The 19,568-nt window shown below is 38.6% G+C and overlaps 1 non-coding gene across 1 annotated transcript; it reads left to right on the top strand.

Annotated features, from left to right (window-relative positions):
• The first annotated feature begins 15,310 nt into the window (after positions 1–15,310).
• On the top strand, positions 15,311–15,441 carry LOC114618045. The gene has a single exon (XR_003710909.1). It is a non-coding gene; the product is annotated as a small nucleolar RNA SNORA17 (small nucleolar RNA).
• The last annotated feature ends 4,127 nt before the right edge of the window (positions 15,442–19,568 follow it).

The following is a 19,568-nucleotide window of genomic DNA, read 5'->3' as shown; positions in this document are numbered from 1 at the left end:
AACCCTCAGAAAGTGTAGTCCCCAAATAAATGCTTTCTTTCATAAGTTGTTCTGGTCTTGGTATCCTACTGGTGATATAATCTTTATTAATCTTTATTAATAATTTATGTAAGAAGGCACAGTCCATTGTGGGCAGTATCATCCCCTAGGCAGATATTCCTGAACTATATAAGAAAGCTGTCTTGATTGAGTCAGTAAGTAGGGTTTTTTTTAGGATTGATTCTTGAGTCCTTGCCCTGACTCCCCTAGATGATGACTTCATGGTGGCCTGTGAGTATTTAGATGAAATAAGCCTTTTCCTCCATAAGTTGCTTATGGACATGGTATTTAGAACAGCAACAGAAAACAAACTAGAACAAATACCTATGATATCTTAGTCTGTCAGACAGTAGCAGAGCATTAAGCATTATCTCAACATTAAAAACATTATCTTTTCACTGAGGGATAAACTCTCTGATACCGAGATGTTTCATATAGAATACCATGTGTGTTACCTTTTTGAAAACCTCTGCAGAAAAAGGGACCATGCTTTAAATACCAATTTATGAGTATATATAACAAAAAAGCATAGCAGGTGGTGGCTAGAATACACAGAAATTGAGATCCACATACATTACTGGTAGGAATTCTAAATAGTGTAAACACTACAGGAAACAGTATGCTGTTTTCTCAAAAGGTGTAAAATAAAACTGCCATGCAACACAGCAGTCTCACTCCTAGGCATTTCTGAATAAAGTAAGAAAAGAGTGCTGAGGAGATAATTACATACTCATGCTCACAGCAGCATTAGCTGCAATACCCATGAGGGGAAAGCTAACCAAGGATCCCTAGATAAAAGCATAGGTAAGCAAAATGTGGCATATGCACATTATGAAATATAATTCAGTCTTTAAAAGTGAGAATATCATGTCACATTCTGTGACATGGATTCCACTTGGCATAATGTACTCATCAGTCACAAAAAGACAGACACATGATTCTACTTTTATGTGGCATTCTGAGTAGGTTAATTCCTACAAAATGGAGACTATATTCCCCAGGGGCCAACTATGGGAAATATAGGATCATTCTCTCATTTAGACATTTGGTTTTGCTAAAAGAAAGTGCTCTGGAGATCTCTTGCCTGGCAATGTGGATACACTTAGAACTAGTGAACTATAAACTTAACTTTATACAAAGAACAACAGACAACTAAGGCATGTGGTAGGAAAAATTTTTCCTCATATATACATACATATATATATGTATGTATATGTATATATATATATGTATGTATATATTTACATATACATATATATATATGTAATGAAATTAAATGTTATTTAATGAAAGAAAGAAAGCCACAAATTTGAAAAAAAGAAAGCAGAAAAGGTAATAAGAGAGTTTGAAGAAAAAGGGAGAATGATTTAATCATATTATAATCTCAAAAAAATAATTTTTAAAACTAGTAAGATGATGCTACAGGACAAATATGTCTCCCTTCCCTATCTCCTATGTTGGAACTTTAGCATCCCCCCACAGTGTGTCATGGTACTAGGCAATACTGGGGCACCTAGAAGCAATTTGGCAGTAAAATTTCAGCCTTATGAACTGGATTAGCACCTTTAAAAATTACATGAGAAAATTTTCTTGTTCCTCCTGTTCTCCATCAACAGGATGCAATGAGAAGTAAACAGTCTGTATCCAAGACAAGGTCTCTGGCTGTATTTCTCCATGTTAGTAGTATACAAATCAGAGGAACAAATTTCTGTCATTTATAAGCCAACAAAATTCCCAGTGTTTGTAACTCTAACTGTTGAGAAAAGGTAGTAAATTTTGTTAGTATTTGCTGTTATTTTTTATAGTTTTTATTTTGTTTTATTGTTTTGTGTATCTGTGTAATGTGTACGTATATTAATGTGGTTGCATGCTTACCACATCGTATATGTGGAGGTTAGAGAATTACTTTAGAGAGTCAATCTTTTCTTTGTACCCTATACCTAGAATTGTATTCATATCATCAGATTTGTATGGAAAGTGCTTTTATCCAATAAACCACCCTACTGTTTCTACTTATGCATTTTTTTCTAATAAGAAACTAATATGTTATGGAAAATGAACCAAAAGAGGTCAAAGCTATACTCTATGTGATGGATGAGGGTATACATGTTTTAATAGTCAACGTCTTACACTTCAGGTATTAATTGCAACATTAAAAAGAGAAGGCATGTGATTTTCATAACAATTTTAGTTATTTGGTAATTTTAGTTATATGAGCCCAAATATAATTTATAATGCATTAGGTAATCCTTTAATGAAAAACTGTGCAATTTCTTGGTAATGGCTTAATTTACATATATATGCATGTAGATATGTAAGAACAATTTCTTTACTATTTTCTGTTGCATTGCATATATATGCATAAACTCATATATATGAATACATATATATTTACATATATATATACATATACATACATACATACATACATACATGTGAATAAACAAGTCTTAGTTAACTTTTGACACTTCTTGCTTGCTATAATGCTTAATAAATAAGACATTATCAAGGAAAAGATAGCCCACCTGCACTGAGATGCCAAAAATTGGAGATCTTCCATCAACCATACCTGAAGATAATCCACAAAAAAATGAGAGAATTTTGGCATAAAACTCTTTGAGAGAGAGATTTGTAGGAATGTAATAAATGGAAAGGAAGCTCAACTTTTCTTATGATGGAAAATACTAACCTTTATATTGGCTAAACAAAATACTGAACTAAGAAAATAATTTATAGATAATACCAAGGTACAGTAAGATTAAAAAACAGAGATAACTTTTTTAACACTTTAAAATTATTTTTAAATAAGAGGAATTGTTAAGGGCAAAGTTCTAAACTTGCACAATATAAAGAAAACCAGAATAACAAGCCTTTGCTATTGAAAATAAATGTTTATGTACTATATTCTGATGACAGTTCTTACTGATCTTTTGCTTGTATATAATAATTTCTCATTTTGTATTTTTATGGGTTTGGCGGGAAACTGTGTTTATATATCTGTCTGTTTCTTTTGTCTTTTATTATTTTATATGACTAGTTTTTTTCTCCACCTTTGTTGAAAATAGATTCTTTCTCATATAATATATCTTTACTAGAGTTTCCCCTCCCACTACTGCTCCCACGTCTCCCATCCAGACCCACTCCTTTTCTGTCATTAGAAAAGAACAGGCTTCTATGAAACAATAACAAAACTTAACTAAATAAAATGTAGTAACATAAACAAAAATCATTAAAGTTTGATAAAGCAAATCAACAGACGAAAAGGGGTCCAAGAGAATGCACAAGAACAAAAAACCCACTCCCTCGCATGCTCGGGAGTCTCAAATATACGCTAAACTGAGACCTATAGTATATAACAGAGAACCTGGTGGAGACCCATGCAGGCCCTGTTCGTGCTGTGTCAGGGTCTGAGTTCATATGAGCTTTAATGAGTTGATTTAGAATATCTTGTCTTGTTTTCCTGGTGTCTTCCTTTCCATCTGGCTTTTACACTCTCTCTATCTCGACCTCCTCTTCAGTGGGATTTCCTGAGGGGAGAGATTTGATTTTGATGGACATATCCAATCTCTCTCTCTATGTCTCTCTCTGTCTCTCTCTATCTGTGTCTCTCTGTGTCTCTGTGTCTCTCTGTGTGTCTCTCTCTCTGTCTCTCTCTCTGTCTCTCTCTCTGTCTCTCTCTGTCTCTCTCTGTCTCTCTCTCTCTCTCTCTCTCTCTCTCTCTCTCTCTCTCTCTCTCTCTCCCCCTGTGTGTGTGTCTGTCTGTGTTTTTCTGTGTGTCTGTGTGTCTGTGTGTCTGTATAATCTCTGTCTGCCAGTCTTTGTATTTGTTCCCATCTTCTATAGGAAGAAGCTTCTCTAATGGCTGAATAAGGCACTGTATGAGTATAGCAGAAATTATAGGATTTATTTTACCATCACTTTTTTAGGTCAGTAGTATTTGATTTTATCCCATATGTCTAGTCTCTGGTTCTTGATCACCCAAGCAGTGTCTGGTATGGATTCTATGTCATAGAACAGGCATTAAGTCAAATCAAACATCAGCTAGTTACTACAAGCTTTGTGGCACCATTGCCATAGCCTATTTTGTGGGTAGGACAAATTGAAGATAAAGGTTTAGTGTCTGAGCTGGTGTTTACATTTCTCTTTTGGTAGCCTGCAGAGCACCTACATAAACCTAAGACACTAGGACATAAGGGTTAGGGTTCCATAAATGCACCAGCTCAACCTCTCCATGTTCAATGAGTTGTGTGTTTGTTGTCTTTCACAATAGACACTTGCTCAGCCATGGTCATTGCTGCTCTATTCATCATAGCCAGAAACTGGAAACAACCTAAAAGTCTCTCAGTGGAAGAACTGACAAAGAAAATGTGGTACATTTACACAGTGAGATGTAACTCAACTGTCAAAAAGAATAATGTCATCGAATTTGCTGGAAAATGGAGGGAACTAGAAAAAAATCATCCTGAGTGAAGTAACTCACACCTAAAAAGATAAATATGGTATGCATTTACTTATATATGAATATTAGACATTAAGTAAATAATAGCCAAGAGCAATCCATAGACCCAGAGAGGATACATATACATGAAGAGACTGATGGTGGAGGTAGACACAGGGATCTCCTTGAGAGGGGTAAACAGAGTAGATTTTATGGGTGGACTGGAGGTCGGGGAGACAGGAACAAGAGTTTTAGGTGGTGAGGTGGAGGAAAGATGGAGTTGAGGGAATATGGGGCGAAACATCTAGAACTGAGGGGAATTTGAGGACTGGTATTAAAACCTAGTGCAAGGAAACACTTCTAAACTCTATGACGGTGATCATAATAAAGTATCCAAACAATGAGGGAGATGGAGTCCCAGCTGCCCATCTTTTGTCACCACCAGCTGCCAGTGCAAGAACACAGTTATAGTCAACTATTTGTCTTCTAAAGAGAAAGAGGAAGAAGACATGGGGTTAACTGGCTGGGGAGGTGGGAAGGATCCAGGAGGAAAGGAGAAACCACAATCAGAGAGGCAAAATAAGAAAAAAAGAAAAGCCAACATGATACATACATTGTCCTTTGATCTCAAACTCCAAAGTTATCTCTATTTGAATATAAACAGTATTTTGTATTATATAAAGCAGTAACATATAAATATAAGATGTTTTAGGGTATATGAAAAGAGATGAGTATCATCCCTAACAGGAACTTTTCTCAGCCAGAGCAAGACATTCATGTGATGGTGTAGCCAGAACTATTCCCAAGGGTAACCCATCTGCTGACACTCACCCTTCCTTCCCGGTCCCCTAACAGCAGCCTCAGCTGTTATTCGCACCTGAGTTCCCTTAAGTGATCCCGCTAATTTTTGATAACTTCATTTTCTAGGCTAGATTCTGCTTTCCTTGCCACAGAGTAAAAGAGAAGGAATACAAGGACAAGAGGCTGACCTGTAGATGATGTTTCTATATTGTGTCTCAACACTAATGTTAGATAAAGTATCACAGTAATATTAGAGAATACATAAAAATTAACAGTTCTCTTCACTCAAGCTATAGACACAATTACCCACAGCACTCAATTCTATGCTAAATTCCAGCAGGATACAAATGAAATCTCATTATTCTCTTTTCTCAGTATGTTTCAGATGAAGGTGGTTGTATCATGTGTCTATGAGGCTTTCACCTCAAATTCCATGACACAATGTTTAGATAGTAAGCCAGGTGTAGTACATACTTAAGACCAACATTCAACCAGGGATGATCAGGAGACCAAGGTCAGACTCAGTAACAGCAAAGTCTAGGCTAGATAAAACTCCATTTCACAAAAGTAGCAAGAAGACTGACTGAGAAATGTTTGCTTATTAATGTGATGGTTATTATTGATTGCCAGCTTGACAGCACCTAGTATCGCCCATGAGACACGGCTCTGGGACACCTGTGAGAAGTCTAGATGAGGTTAACCTCTTTGTATCACTAAGTGGCTTTAAATTAGGTCCATCGAAGTGGGCCTTACATGTGGGCAGCACCACTCTGCGGCTTTGGTCCCAGACGTCATAAAAACAGAAAGTGCAGAACCCAAGCATTTGTTGTTCCCCGTATCTTAAAGGATGTTGCAGTGTAACCAGCTGCCACCTCAAGTTCCAGCCCCCTTTGGGTTCCCCCATGACCTTCTCTCCCAACAACAGAAAAAGAAATTAAGACTTTATGTGTGTATTTTCAATCTTTTCTATTTCTATGTATTTCAAGTACCCCACAGGAAATCATTTGGGACCACAAATGTGACTTGCGTCCACAAAATCTGAAGTGAATGTGTAAGGGCACCTCAAATTTCCTTGGTCACATATCTCTGACATAGCTGATAACTGTGAGGACTGGGCACACACAGCACACACCAATCTCACAACCCTCTGTGCCATCCCACAGCTTACTGGAATGTCCTCAGAATGTCTCTTTTCCTACTTAGCAAGTCGTGATGAGGATGGTTCTGTGTCAAGTGGAACAATTAAGGTGACCAACTCAGAAGACAATGGCCTCCTGGGCACCCTGCTTCTGTCACTTATGCTTTCATGTTGACATAACTTTGCCTCCTTAAATTTTTAATAAGCCCTTGATTTCTCCTGGGTACCATGGGAAAATATGGAAATTGTATGTTTCTTTTACATATGAAATGATGTAAATATGTCCAACACGCTTAAGAATTCAGCAAACAATAGTTGATACTTTTTATCAAAAATCAAAAAGTAACTGTTTTCATAACTGTACCATCGAGGCCAAGATCTAAAATGCTTTTTGAGTCATGAAAGACTGAGACAAATACTTTGAAATTAGCATTAAATGTTTTATAAATGCTTTCTCATTATTTTTTCCCTTTAAATTTGCAATCCTGATAAATCATGTCAGTTAAATTTTAGTAAATTAAAATATGTGACAAATTGCTATAAATAAACATTTATCCAACTATATGAGAAAACAGATAGGTTATAAATATCTTCCTGTGATAATGCATAAATAATGATTAATATACTTTATTAAAAAATCACAAAAGGTTAATTGCTGTAATCATCTTTTTTCAAATGTAATTTTCCAAATTTACATTATCATAAATTAACAGCAGAAAAACAGTTTGTCAATGCTGAAAGGAGTTTGTTTAGGTGGAAAGAGTTTCACAGAGAGATAGAGAAATTACAAAATTTTAGAAGTGAAAAGAGCCAGAAGAATCTGAGTCTCTTACAATTGATATGGTAAAAACATCCATCTAACCAAAAAATGTTTTACTAACATTTTTAGTAAAAATAATTATAACAAAATATCAAGAGTTTGGGGTTGGGTCTTTGTTGTTTGTTTGTTTGTTTGTTTGTTTTATAACATGTAACTAACAAATTGCAGCTGATACTGAAAAGGTTTTCATGAGCTGAATTGTGACCTTAAAATCCACATGTTGAAGTTTTAAGACCTAGCACCTCAGAATATAAATGCATGTGGGGACATAACCTTTAACCAGGAAATTAAGTTAAAGCAACTTCCTCGGCGTTGGCTCCAATCCACGATGACATTCGAAGAAAAGGTATTAAAATAGAGACACTCACAGATAGCCAGAGAGACACAGGGAGAATATGGCTATTTACAAGCCAAAAAGAGAAGCCTCTGAAATAACCAATCCTGATAATGTCTTGATCTTGGTCTTCTGGGTTCCAAAATGATGAAAAATGAATGTCTAATGATGTTAACCTATCCAGTTTGTAGTTCTTTGTTATGTCAGTCCTAGCTAACAATATGAAGGTTAAACATTCACAGCCTTAAAGAACATTATGTTAAACCTGAGGATTTTTAAGATAATAGCTTTATCAAAGGTTAGGTTAAATGTAACAAAGAAATAAGGCCCTCAACTTTATGTAGAGCAGCTAACTGCGTGTATGTGTGAAATGAAAAGACTTACATGATTAATCTATGTGGAAGTAGCCAGGTAAAGATAAAAAAATAATCTATTAAAGTTGAAAGCATACATGACCTAGAACTTTATGAGACAATACTCTAAACAAAAGTGTGGGGGGGAGGGTTATAAATATATGTATATATACATATACATGTACATATATGCATGTGCATACACATATGCATACACTTATACATATACATATATGGAGCTTCTAAAGAGTAATAATTCAATATAGAATATCTCATAAAACAACATTTTAATGTTAATGTACACTAACTAAACATTAGTTATATTAAAAGATTAGGGAAAATTATTCAAATTAGTATAAATTATATAATAGATACATAGATCTGTATATATGTATGCATATATGTACATAAACACAAAGTATATATATATATATATACATATATATATATATATATATATATATACACTCTCTCTCTCTCTAGATATTAAATTTATTTATTTGAACCTCAAACATATTATATACCTGAACTCTTACACATACTTAAATTGTGTCCACAGTTGCTTTGGCTAAGTTTTATTATTTAATTTTCATCCATTTTTTCTAATAGACATCACAGTTCATGTTACAAGGAGCATTTATGACAAGTCAGAATTTACTATCACAAGCCATGATAATAGTTCTACTGACTTACCTGTGCTCTTTGCACTTTTGGAAAAGCTAGCAATAAAAGAAATGTTTGGCAGATAAAGCAAATGATAGAAGACTGCTTGTTTTACAAGAACAACCATGGATTCAACCTTCAAAGTCCCAGAACCTGGGCATGTTGCCTGTGTATAATCTCAACTCCCAGGAGATTATAAAGGCATGTGCTGAATAGTTCTATGTCAACTTCTCCCAAGCTAAAGTTATCTGAGAAAAGCGAACCTCGATTAATAAAATGTTTCTGTAACATGGGGCTGTAGGCAAGCCTACAGGGAAAAATTTTAATTAGTGATTAATGGTGAAGGGCCCAGCCCATTGTGAGTAGTCCTGGGTTCTGAATGAAAGCCAGGTGAACAATCTAGGGAAGCAAGCCAGTAAACAGCACCCCTCCATGGCCTCTGCATCAGCTCCTGCCTCCCAGGTTCCTGCCCTGCTTAAGTTCCTACTCTCATATGGAACTGTGAGTGAAATAAACCCTTTCCTCCTCAGGTTGCTTTTGTTCATGGTGTTTCATCACAGCAATAGTAACCCTAACACAGACAAAAAGACAAGTCAGAAAGAACAAGCATTAAAGGACAAGGACATCCTTGGCCACATGGCAAATTCAAGGACAGCCTGAGTTGTAGAGACCTTGTCTCGAAATACATATACATATATGTATATGTATACATGTGTGTGTATACATATATATACATATACATATACATCATATACATATACATATATATAGTTCCTGAGATATTCTTTCTCTAAAGTGGTGGGAGAATCAATGGACAATCTTCCTCTGGCTGCTCATTTTCATTATGTGCATAGTTTTGGATGGCCTACCTTGGATTCCTGTTTATCTCAAGATGGATATTATGTTTTAACTAGCTGCACCTCTGCAGTGCTAATCTTAGCAATCAGTCACCACTATGCACACACTAGAAGAAACCCTGAAATCAGACATGGACATTGAGTGAACACAGTGAATGGAAAAAAGTCTGCTCATAATTTGACTCCTCTCCAGAGTCTGTGTATCTCCCTCTCACCTAAAATTTCTTTCTATCTAAATGGAACGTCACCTGCTAAAATAGAGGCAGCAGGCTTAAGGAAAAAAGAATTGTAAGTAGATGATAATTTAATTGGCAAATATTATTCAAACACCACTGAATGCGCTACTAGCCTCAATGGGTCTCTTTCTATTTGAACCCAGCTTCCCTAATCATCTTCAGCATTTTCTATCTCTAGAATATATTAACAGCTGGAAAATACTTTCACTACCCCACACACAGAGTATGGTCATATTTTTTAGCTTTTTTATACTTTAATTTTGTAACATCATACAGAGATAGTAAAATTCCACATACATATGTCACACATAAATGCATGTATAACCATATATACAGAAATGCCTTATAGTTTTCATTCCAATATTTTAGCCATGTTCCCTATGCCTGGATTTCTCATAGCTATGTCTAATCTTCTCTTATAGTAAGAGGCTGGTTGTTTGTTTGTTTGTTTGTTTACTGTCTTTACATTTCAATGTTATCTCCTTTCCCAGTTCCAGCCCCCCTGAAATTCCCTATCCCATCCACCCTCCCCTGCTTCTATGAGGGTGTTCCCACAACCACCCACCCACCTCCACCTCCCTACCCTAAAATTCCCCTTCACAGGACCAAGGCCCTCCCCTCCCATTGATGCTCATCAAGGCCATCCTCTGCTACATATACAGCTGGAGCCATGGGCCTCTCCATCTGTACTTCTTGGTTGGTGGTTTAGTCCCTGGGAGCTCTGGGGGATCTGATTGGTTGATATTATTGTCTTTCCTATGGGGTTGCAAACCCCTTCAGCTCCTTCAGTCCTTTCTCTAATTCCTCGATTGTGGACCCCATTGGGAACACCATTCTCAGTCCAAAGGTTGACTGCGAACATCTGCCTCTGTATTTGTCAGGCTCTTGAAGAGCCTCTGAGGGGATAACTATATCAGGCTCATGTCAGCATGCACTTCTTGGCATCCACAATACTGCCTGGGTTTGGTGACTGTATGGATTCCCAGGTGGGTCACTCTTTGGATGGCCTTTCCTTCAGTCTCTGTTCTGCATTTATCTCCGTATTTGCTACCAGGAGTATTTTGTTCTCCTTTCTAAGAAGGAGCTAAATACCTACACTTTGTCTTCCTTCTTCTTGAGTTTCATTTGGTCTGTGAATTGTATCTTGGGTATTACGAGCTTTTGGATTAATAGCTACTTATCAATGAGTGCATACCATGTGTGTTCTTTTGTGATTGGGTTACCTCACTCAGGATGATATTTTCTAGTTCCATCCATTTGCCTAAGAATTTCATGAATTCATCATTTTTAATAGCTGAGTAGTACTCCATTGTATAAATGTACCACATTTTCTGTATCCATCTCTCTGTTGAAGGACATCTGGGTTTCTTCCAGCTTCTGGCTATTATAAATAAGGCTGCTATGAACATAGAGGAGCATATGTCCTTGTTATACGTTGGAGCATCTTCTGGGTACATGCCCAGGAGAGATATAGCTGGGTCCTCAGGTAATACTATGTCCAATTATTTGAGGAACTGACAGACTGATTTCCAGAGTGAATGTACCAGCTTGCAATCCCAACAACAATGGAGGAGTGTTCCTCTTTCTCCACATTCTAGACAGCATCTGCTATCACCTGAGTTTTTGATCTTGGCCATTCTGAATTGTGTGAGGTAGAATCTCAGAGTTGTTTTGATTTGCATTTCCCTGATGACTAAGGATGTTGAACATTTCTTTAGGTGCTTCTCTGCCATTTTATATTCCTCAGTTGAGAATTATTTGTTTAACTCTGTTCCCCATTTTTAATAGGTTATTTGCTTATCTGGAGTCTAACTTCTTGAGTTATTTGTATATATTGGATATTAGTCTTCTATCGGTTGTAGGATTGGTAAAGATCTTTTCCCAATCTGTTTTGTCCTATTGACAGTGTCCTTTGCCTTACAGAAGCTTTGCAATTTTATGAGGTCCCATTTATTGATTCTTGATCTCAGAGCATAAGCCATTGGTGTTCTGTTCAGGAACTTTTCCCCTGTGCCCATATGTTTGAGGTTCTTCCCCATTTTCTCTTCTATTAGTTTCTGTGTATCTGGATTTATGTGAAGGTTCCTGATCCACTTGGACTTGAGCTTTGTACAAGGATATAAGTATGGTTCAATTTTCATTCTTCTACATGCTGACCTCCAGTTGAACCAGCACCATTTGTTGAAAATGCTGTCTTTTCAGGGAAGTAGGCTCAGATATTTTGATCATCCTGATAAGCCCTTAGAAACAGTGATCACAAGAGTGTTCACAGAACTTTGTTTATTGCCTTGCTTGTTCTTTGACTGTGTATGTTTATTGTCTTGCTTATTCCTTGACTATTTGTATCTATTGTATTGCTAGTTCCTCAACCTAGAACTGACCTTAATACTTGCATGTAATTAAAATGGTATAAAAGCAAAAAGGAGGAGGGGGTGGCATAGGGGATTTTTAGGGAGGGGAAATGGGGAAAAAGGGTGGCATCTGAAGTGTAAATAAATAAAATATCAAAAAAAAGAAAGAAATCCCCCCCAAAAAATTAAAGAAAATGCTGTCTTTTTTCCACTGGATGGTTTGGCTCCTTTGTCAAAGATCAAGTGATCATAGGTGTGTGGGTTCATTTCTGAGTCTTCAGTTCTATTCTGTTGACCTTGCTGCCTGTCTCTGTACCAATACCATGCAGTTTTTATCACTGAACATTCTCTTCTCTCCACAACTTCTGTGTTTACCTTGACATATTTTACTCATGCATATGAGAACACTCCTGGTCTATTCTATAACTGATGCTTTCATTTCAACAACCATTTCCTCAGGCACATCACAGGCTGAGCTGTTCCTCCCCTGTTTTGGACATTTTCATCTACTGCCTGGTGCTTTCTATATGCTTAAACACACATAGCTGTAGCAGAAACAGATGAGCTTCTCGTCAGACTCATTCTCTTTTATTTTAATTTGAGAATTACAAACATTCTGCATTTTCTAGGCTTCTTAGCAGTATTTTGACCATGTGATTAAGGTGATTCCTGTCAAAAGTGAGTGAAAAAAATGTGTGACATCTTGGCCTACCACATTAAACACTTCCCATGTGCATACTTTCCTCCTTCATTCTCCAACGTGGGTCAAACAATCACATTCATCTTGAAGGGAAAACCTGAAGATAGTGGAGTCACTAGAGGTATTCATCTTATGAATAAAAGAACTTCCTGCCTAATACCTGCTTCAGAGTCTTACACATGTGTTCTGCTGTGTGTGCAATTTATCCACAGATATTTTGCGATTTTTGTGTTTAGCTATTGACATTACTCTAATACAAAAATTGGTATCAGAAGTGGTGTTAGTTAGTGATCCAGCAGTCAAAAGCAAAACAATTGACTCTGGAGGTGGAAAAGATGTAGGCCTATGCTACACAATTGAAAACAATAAAAGATCACATGCCTGACAGTTTTGGGGGAAGGGCTGCAAAAAGTTAGAATGGGAGTTACTTTTACATTCTTCCTTCTGCAAAGTATGACAATAAGGAGACTAGCCAAATAAAGAATCAGGTGGTCTGAAAAAAACTGAAAGGAACTGTGTAATCCAGTGAGGGAAGTCCTTAAAGAATTAGAAAACCAGAAAATCAGTTCTAAATAAATCAAATTGAAAACATTTCCTTCCCATGTAACCCTATAGATGTTCCAAATTTACTAAAATTAGTCCCATCAAATTGACAAGAGAGGCAAGATGAATTGAATTTCCTCCACAAACACCACAAGGAATATACATTGACCAAATAAATATGAGTTTGTTAAATTGGTGGCATTCCAAAGGCCTCTTGGAGAGCTTTAAGGCCTGAGTGAATGATTCTAAGACAAATAGTATGTAGCAAGTTCCTAGTTTAGATCAAGCAAATATGGACGGACACAGTGAAATACAAGCATTGAAGCAGCTTTGATGAGCAAGATATTATACTTAGTGGGCAAGGAAACTACCAAGTCCACACTCCTGAAAAGTATTCCTGTACAACTAAAGAAACAGTTCTAAACGTGTGGATCACGAGCCCTGTGGAAGTCATATATCAAATATCCTGCATATCTGATATTTACAGTACAATTCATAACAGTAGCAAAATTATAGTAATTAAGTAACAATTAAATAATTTCATGGTTGGGGACCACCACACTAATTACTGATATAATTTTCACTGTATTCAAATAATGCAGTAAGGTAAGAAAGCAGGATTTTGAAATTCTGACCCAACTTCTTTGATAATGCATTTATCTTAGGAACTTAGTGGGTATCTTACCTTTTTGATTCTTACATCCTTCAAACATGGTTTGTTTTTCTTTACTTCCTTGTTCTTGAAAATAGAAAAAGTAGGCTTTTCCAGGCATTACTGAGATCAAACCTGCTTTTCTGTTCCTTGTTAAACAGTGTTGAGACCACAGAAAGATTAGTTAGCTGTCTGTTCAAGGACAATCTTATTCCTGGAAGGTAATGCTGTGAAAAATTAATACAGCCACTTGTCATCAAGTTTTTCATCAAGGTCATTACTCTTCTGTGTCCAGCAAACCACGGCTTTGAAAATCTCTAAATACGTTTCACTTAGCTAACGCCTATCATGAGTTTTAGACATGCCATGGTCATTGTTTCTTTATCCTCAATATTGATCAGAGATTTTCCAGTCAGGAAACTAAGGTGTAATGGTCTAGAAAAAAAGCCTTGATTTTTGTCTTCAGCTGAAGAGAGCATGAACTCACTTCCCACTTCTGCTGTGACCATGATGTTAATAAACATGGAAGAATTTCTTATCCAATGGAGCCAATGACTTTGGAGACTATAGGACAAGGGAATTTCTTCCACAAACTAGAATCAAAATCTAATAAATGAGCTTCTTTTACAGGCCAGAGAGTCTTCAGCATACCTACTGCTAGAAGTCATCAGGGGCTGTGGACCAGAAGCAACTCTCTCTCTCATTAGTCCACTTTGATCACAGAAGTTTTTTAGATAACTAGTCAAACATTGTGTGTAGCAAGTGTGTGACAACTTTATTATATTTTTGGAGGAAGATACCTGTCATGATTTTCTTTTTAGTTTTCTTTAGTTCTTCTTAAATAGTGTAGATTATCAGAGAGCATGAGCATCCCATTCTGCAAAGGAGGATGCTCTGCTCCTGAGAGATGGGGAACATGGAGTTAGACACTGTTTCTGGATGTGTCCGTAGGAGAAGTGTAAAACTCAACTCCTAGTCCTCTGTCTAAAAAAAAATATACACCTTGGTTTTTCTACTACAATTGCAATTCATATAAAATTCACATGATTAGTCCATCTCCACTCATTAAGATATCTGTGTATCTTTTTATACTTCCTAAACAGGGAATTTTCTTGTAGGCATTGGTTGGCTATGATATTTCTGCTACTATATACTTGGAAATATCACCAGAACCCCTAGGTTAAGAGTTCCATTGGTATGATAGTCCCTACTTCAAATTTTAGTCATAAGCCTAAGAACTGGCCTACACTTCTGACCCGCTGATTATGAATCATGGATACCAGGACCCAGTTATAGAGTTTAATTGTTTCTCTAGAGGAGCTCACATAATTCAGGGATGCTTTATTTTTCTATTTATTAAAAAAGAAAAACAAAAAACATTATACACTACCCTTAGAGGGGTTGCAGGTATAGTTGCTGTGTCATGTGTGTGTCATTGGTGGCAGAGAGGAAAGAGACCATGTCTATGTTCAGTGTTCTGACATGCAAGCATCTGAATGGTTAGTAGCTTAACACTCCCTGAAAAAAAGTGAGTCAGAGATCACCACCAGTCCAGCACCATGCATGCCTGGGGCAGGAAGACCATGCCTGAGATGACCCCTGGCCAATGCCATAATGCAAGGACTGGGCATACACTGCAGAGACCATCCCTGAGATGACCTTAGACACTCAGAGACCCTGGACACCACTAAGAGGAGCAAGTAGTGCAGGAAAGGAGAAAGAGAAACAGAAGGATGCAGACACAACGAAGAGATGTAGACCTGGAGACTTGAGGATAATGAAGAACAGTCTGATGTAATGCCACCTCAGACTATGGTAGGTCTTGGCCTATGCTGTAACCAGGAGCCACATCTGAGTCTATGGCCATGTGGCAGCAGGGGTCTACTACCACCAAAGGCCAGGCAGACATCCCTGGTCTAAGCTGCCATACAGGGACATGATGATGTCTGAGGACTGTGCACAATTGGCCTAACTCCTCATGTGGGCATTGTAGAAAAGCTGGCTCTGTGACCATGAGAGGAGAGCTGACCCCAGACCTAGTCAGCTGCAGTACTCAGGAGACTGGCCCTGTATATTACAGGAGTTACAGGTAAGTCATCCCTCGGGATAGGAATGTAGGAAATATGGCCCTGCCACTCCTCTCCCCTCTGATGGCTTGGACAAGGGAGAGATACCCTCCTCCATCCTGCCCACTCCTCCCTCAATATCTGTGGTAGGTCGGAGAGCTGGCCCTGGAGTCATAAGAGCAAGAGAACTGTCCCTGCCCATCGTAAACTGCAGAACTTTGGAAAGCAAGCCCTGTATTTCAACTGGGCAGCTCAGTAGAGCTGACTCTGGTGGCAGTGATGTTGGAGAGCTAGCCCTGAGGGTATGACCCTCAGAGAGCTGGCACCCATCATGTTTCTGCCACGTGGTGGTGACATGAGTGAGAGAGATATGATTCCCACAACCCCTTGCCACATACAGTAGGTAGAAGAGTTGCCCCTGAAGTCATTAGAGCAAAAAAGTGGGTCCTGCCCCTCACCTACTGCAGCACTTGGGAGAGGGGGACCAGTACCTCGTCTGGGGAGCACAGCAGAGCTAGCCCTGGATATGAGGTTTGTGGGTGATTTGGCCCTGAGGATGGGAATGTGGAAGAGTCGACCCTGCTTCTTGTCTGGTGTGCAGTGCCATCAGGGAGGGAGAGATCCCCTCCCTCCCTTTTACCCACACCACTTTCAGCAGGCAAGAGAATAGACCCCTATGGGGTTATGAGAGCAAGAGGGCTGGCCCTGCTCCTAACCTGCTGCAGCACACAGAAGAACAGGCTCTCCACCTCACCTGGGCAGCACAGTTGAGCTGACTCTGATAGCTGAGTTGAGCTGGTCCTGTAGGTGAGAGTATGGAAGAACTAGCCCTACTCCTTGTCTTTTACAGAGCAGAATAGGCAAAGGAAAGATGACTTACACCACCCTCATGCCTTGCAACCTATGGCAGGTAGGAGAGGTGGTCCTGTGGACATGAGAGCAGGAGAGCTGTCTCTGCCTCTCACCCGCCTTAGCACTCAGGAGAACGGGCCCTGTTCCTCACCTGGGCTGCAGAATAGAACTGGTCCTGGACGTGAGGTGTGCCAGGAAGCCAGCCCCAAGGGTGTGAGCAAGGAGAGTTGGTGCTGCCTCTTCTCTGCTGTGCAGTGGTGTGGATGAAGGAAAGACATCCTCCTCTCCTCCCTTGTACTTCACCATCTATGGCAGATAGAAGAACCAGGAGTCAAGAGAGTGGAAGAACTGACAATGTCTGTCACTGGCTGCAACACTTGGGAGTGTGAGCACTGTACCTAGCCTGGGCAGCAGGTTAGAACTTACCTTCATTTTGGGGGTTGATGGTGAGCTGTCCCTGAGGGCAGAGAATGGGACAGCCTGGTGTCTGACCAGCTTAGATACTTCTCGGGCCCAGATCCCAAGCTTTGAATTGTCCCACCCCAATATCTACACCATAGATGAATCTATGGGGTTCATAAAGGGGCTGGTCCTACAGATCCAAAACTATAGGATCTCCATGACACAAGGCAACAGCAGGATGTCCGAGAGGAGTCCCAGTGGATTCCAGTACTGGCAGAGTGGCAGAAGCCAGAGGCCACATACAAGACCAATGCATCATGGCAATGAACATTTGTTGGCAAAAAGTGTGGACAAAGGGGTATACTGTGGGACACACTTTGACACACTACAGCTTCCACAATGAGATTTTTTCCCTCCTGTTGGAGGTTAGGTTGGAAAAGAGGAGGGCAGGTATGATGGGAGGGCAGGATGAGTGGGATTGGATGTGTGATGTGAAATTCACGAAGAGACAAAAAAATACATATTTTAAGACACTAGACAAGTAGTCAGATGAAAACATACATAGTGTGCAAGGAAGAGGTCTCAGAAGACGAACCGCCTGCCACACATGGAGACCTGAGTGTGTATTTATAACTTAAACATAAAAATTAGCACGGTTGTATACACCTGTAATTTCCAAAGCTACATGGTGGTATAGAACTGTAATTTCAGTGATGGGAACAAGGACCTAAGAGTGAAGACAGGCTGATCCCAGGGCCTCACTGATCAGCCAGTTTATCTGAGTCAGAAAATTCCAGGTTCAATAGACCTTGTGTCACAAAAGAAGTAGAAGAGCAAGTTTATACACCTAGTTTACACACACACACACACACACACTCATTCACACAATTGAGATGCATGTATAGTAGTTCTAAGCTTCCATGTTCTCTTTGAGCAAACTTCCTGAAAAGAATCTCTATGTGTTCAGTATTCTGGAAGCTCCCTAGAATCTGTCCTTCTGGGGGTTTATGGCTTCGTTGTATCAGCTTGACTGATTCAACAATGCTTATCACCTCAACTTTCAACCTTTCTAGTATCCCTGGAGATCAAGAGATGTGGGACTGAAAATCCCAACATCCTAATCACATTATTGGTTCTCCTGGCAACAAGATCCTATAAGAGTATCCAAGAGTGTGCCAAGACCAACCTCATTAGAACAAAAGATGTTTCTGTCATCAAAGAAATTTCAGTGGATTTGGATGCTCTGTGTTGCAAGCTTCTGTCACCCAAGAAATTATAAAACTCTTTCCTATGCCAGAGATCAGAGTTGAAGACCAAACTTACAGCAAAGGAACTTCCCAGCACCAAGCTACAAGGATGTAAAAAGCTTTGACTCAGGAAATCAAGCCTAGATGAGAAATAAAGTTCTTATTTTATCATACTATATAATGTAATATTAAGACATAAGGTCCTATCCCTTTATTGAGTAATATTGAAATTAAAGAAAAATTAATTTTTAAAATGATGTTGAGCTGAAGAGATGGTTCAGTGGTTAACAGCATGCTCTGCTTTTGTAGAGGACTCAAATATGTTTCCCAGAACCCAGGTCAAACAGCTCACAGTCACCTATGACTCCAGCTACAGGGGACAGCACTCCCTCCTCTAACCTCTGAAGATATATACTCATGTACACATATATTCAAATCCCAGTACACATACTAATAATGAGAACTTTGTTTTTTTTAAAAAAAAAACTGATAGGTACTTTTTCTAGAACATATTAGTCTCTAGAAGATTATTATGAAATAACTATTTATAGGTATTCACACAGAGATAAAAACCAAAATAGCAGAGCATGCTAAAGATTGGCCAGCATATACCACACACATTTCTTTACTCCTGAGCTCATGGCTGGATCAATCCTCTCAGCCTCAGTGAAGCAAGCTGTGGAAGGTTTTCTCCAAAAGAGGGCAGACAAAACTGATGTGTGACTGTGCCACTGTACACTTCCTCTGGAAGATCCTCCACACTCTTCCGTAGCTCAAATTAGAAAAACCACAATAATTCTGGAAAGCATTTGCAGACAGAGATGGAATCGTAAGATGTGAGAAGTGTTGGTCCCAGCCAGCATCAATACTTGGAGAGTCAGAAATTCAAGCAGCATGGTTTGTAAGCTATGAATAAGTGTTGCTTCTGTTACACTATGGAGAATTTAGAAAATGTTTGTTACAGCAGCTACCCCTGTCCAAATTAACTTCTGCCTGTGGTACTTTTAGATTCATGGACATCTAGATTGGTAAACTTGGCGTCTGTGCTGAGTGTTCTGAATAACGAGATGCAATGG

Source organism: Grammomys surdaster, unplaced genomic scaffold, assembly GCF_004785775.1.
Source record: "Grammomys surdaster isolate TR1022 unplaced genomic scaffold, NIH_TR_1.0 139, whole genome shotgun sequence".
NCBI lineage: Eukaryota > Metazoa > Chordata > Mammalia > Rodentia > Muridae > Grammomys > Grammomys surdaster.
This window is presented reverse-complemented; position numbering and strand designations above follow the sequence as displayed.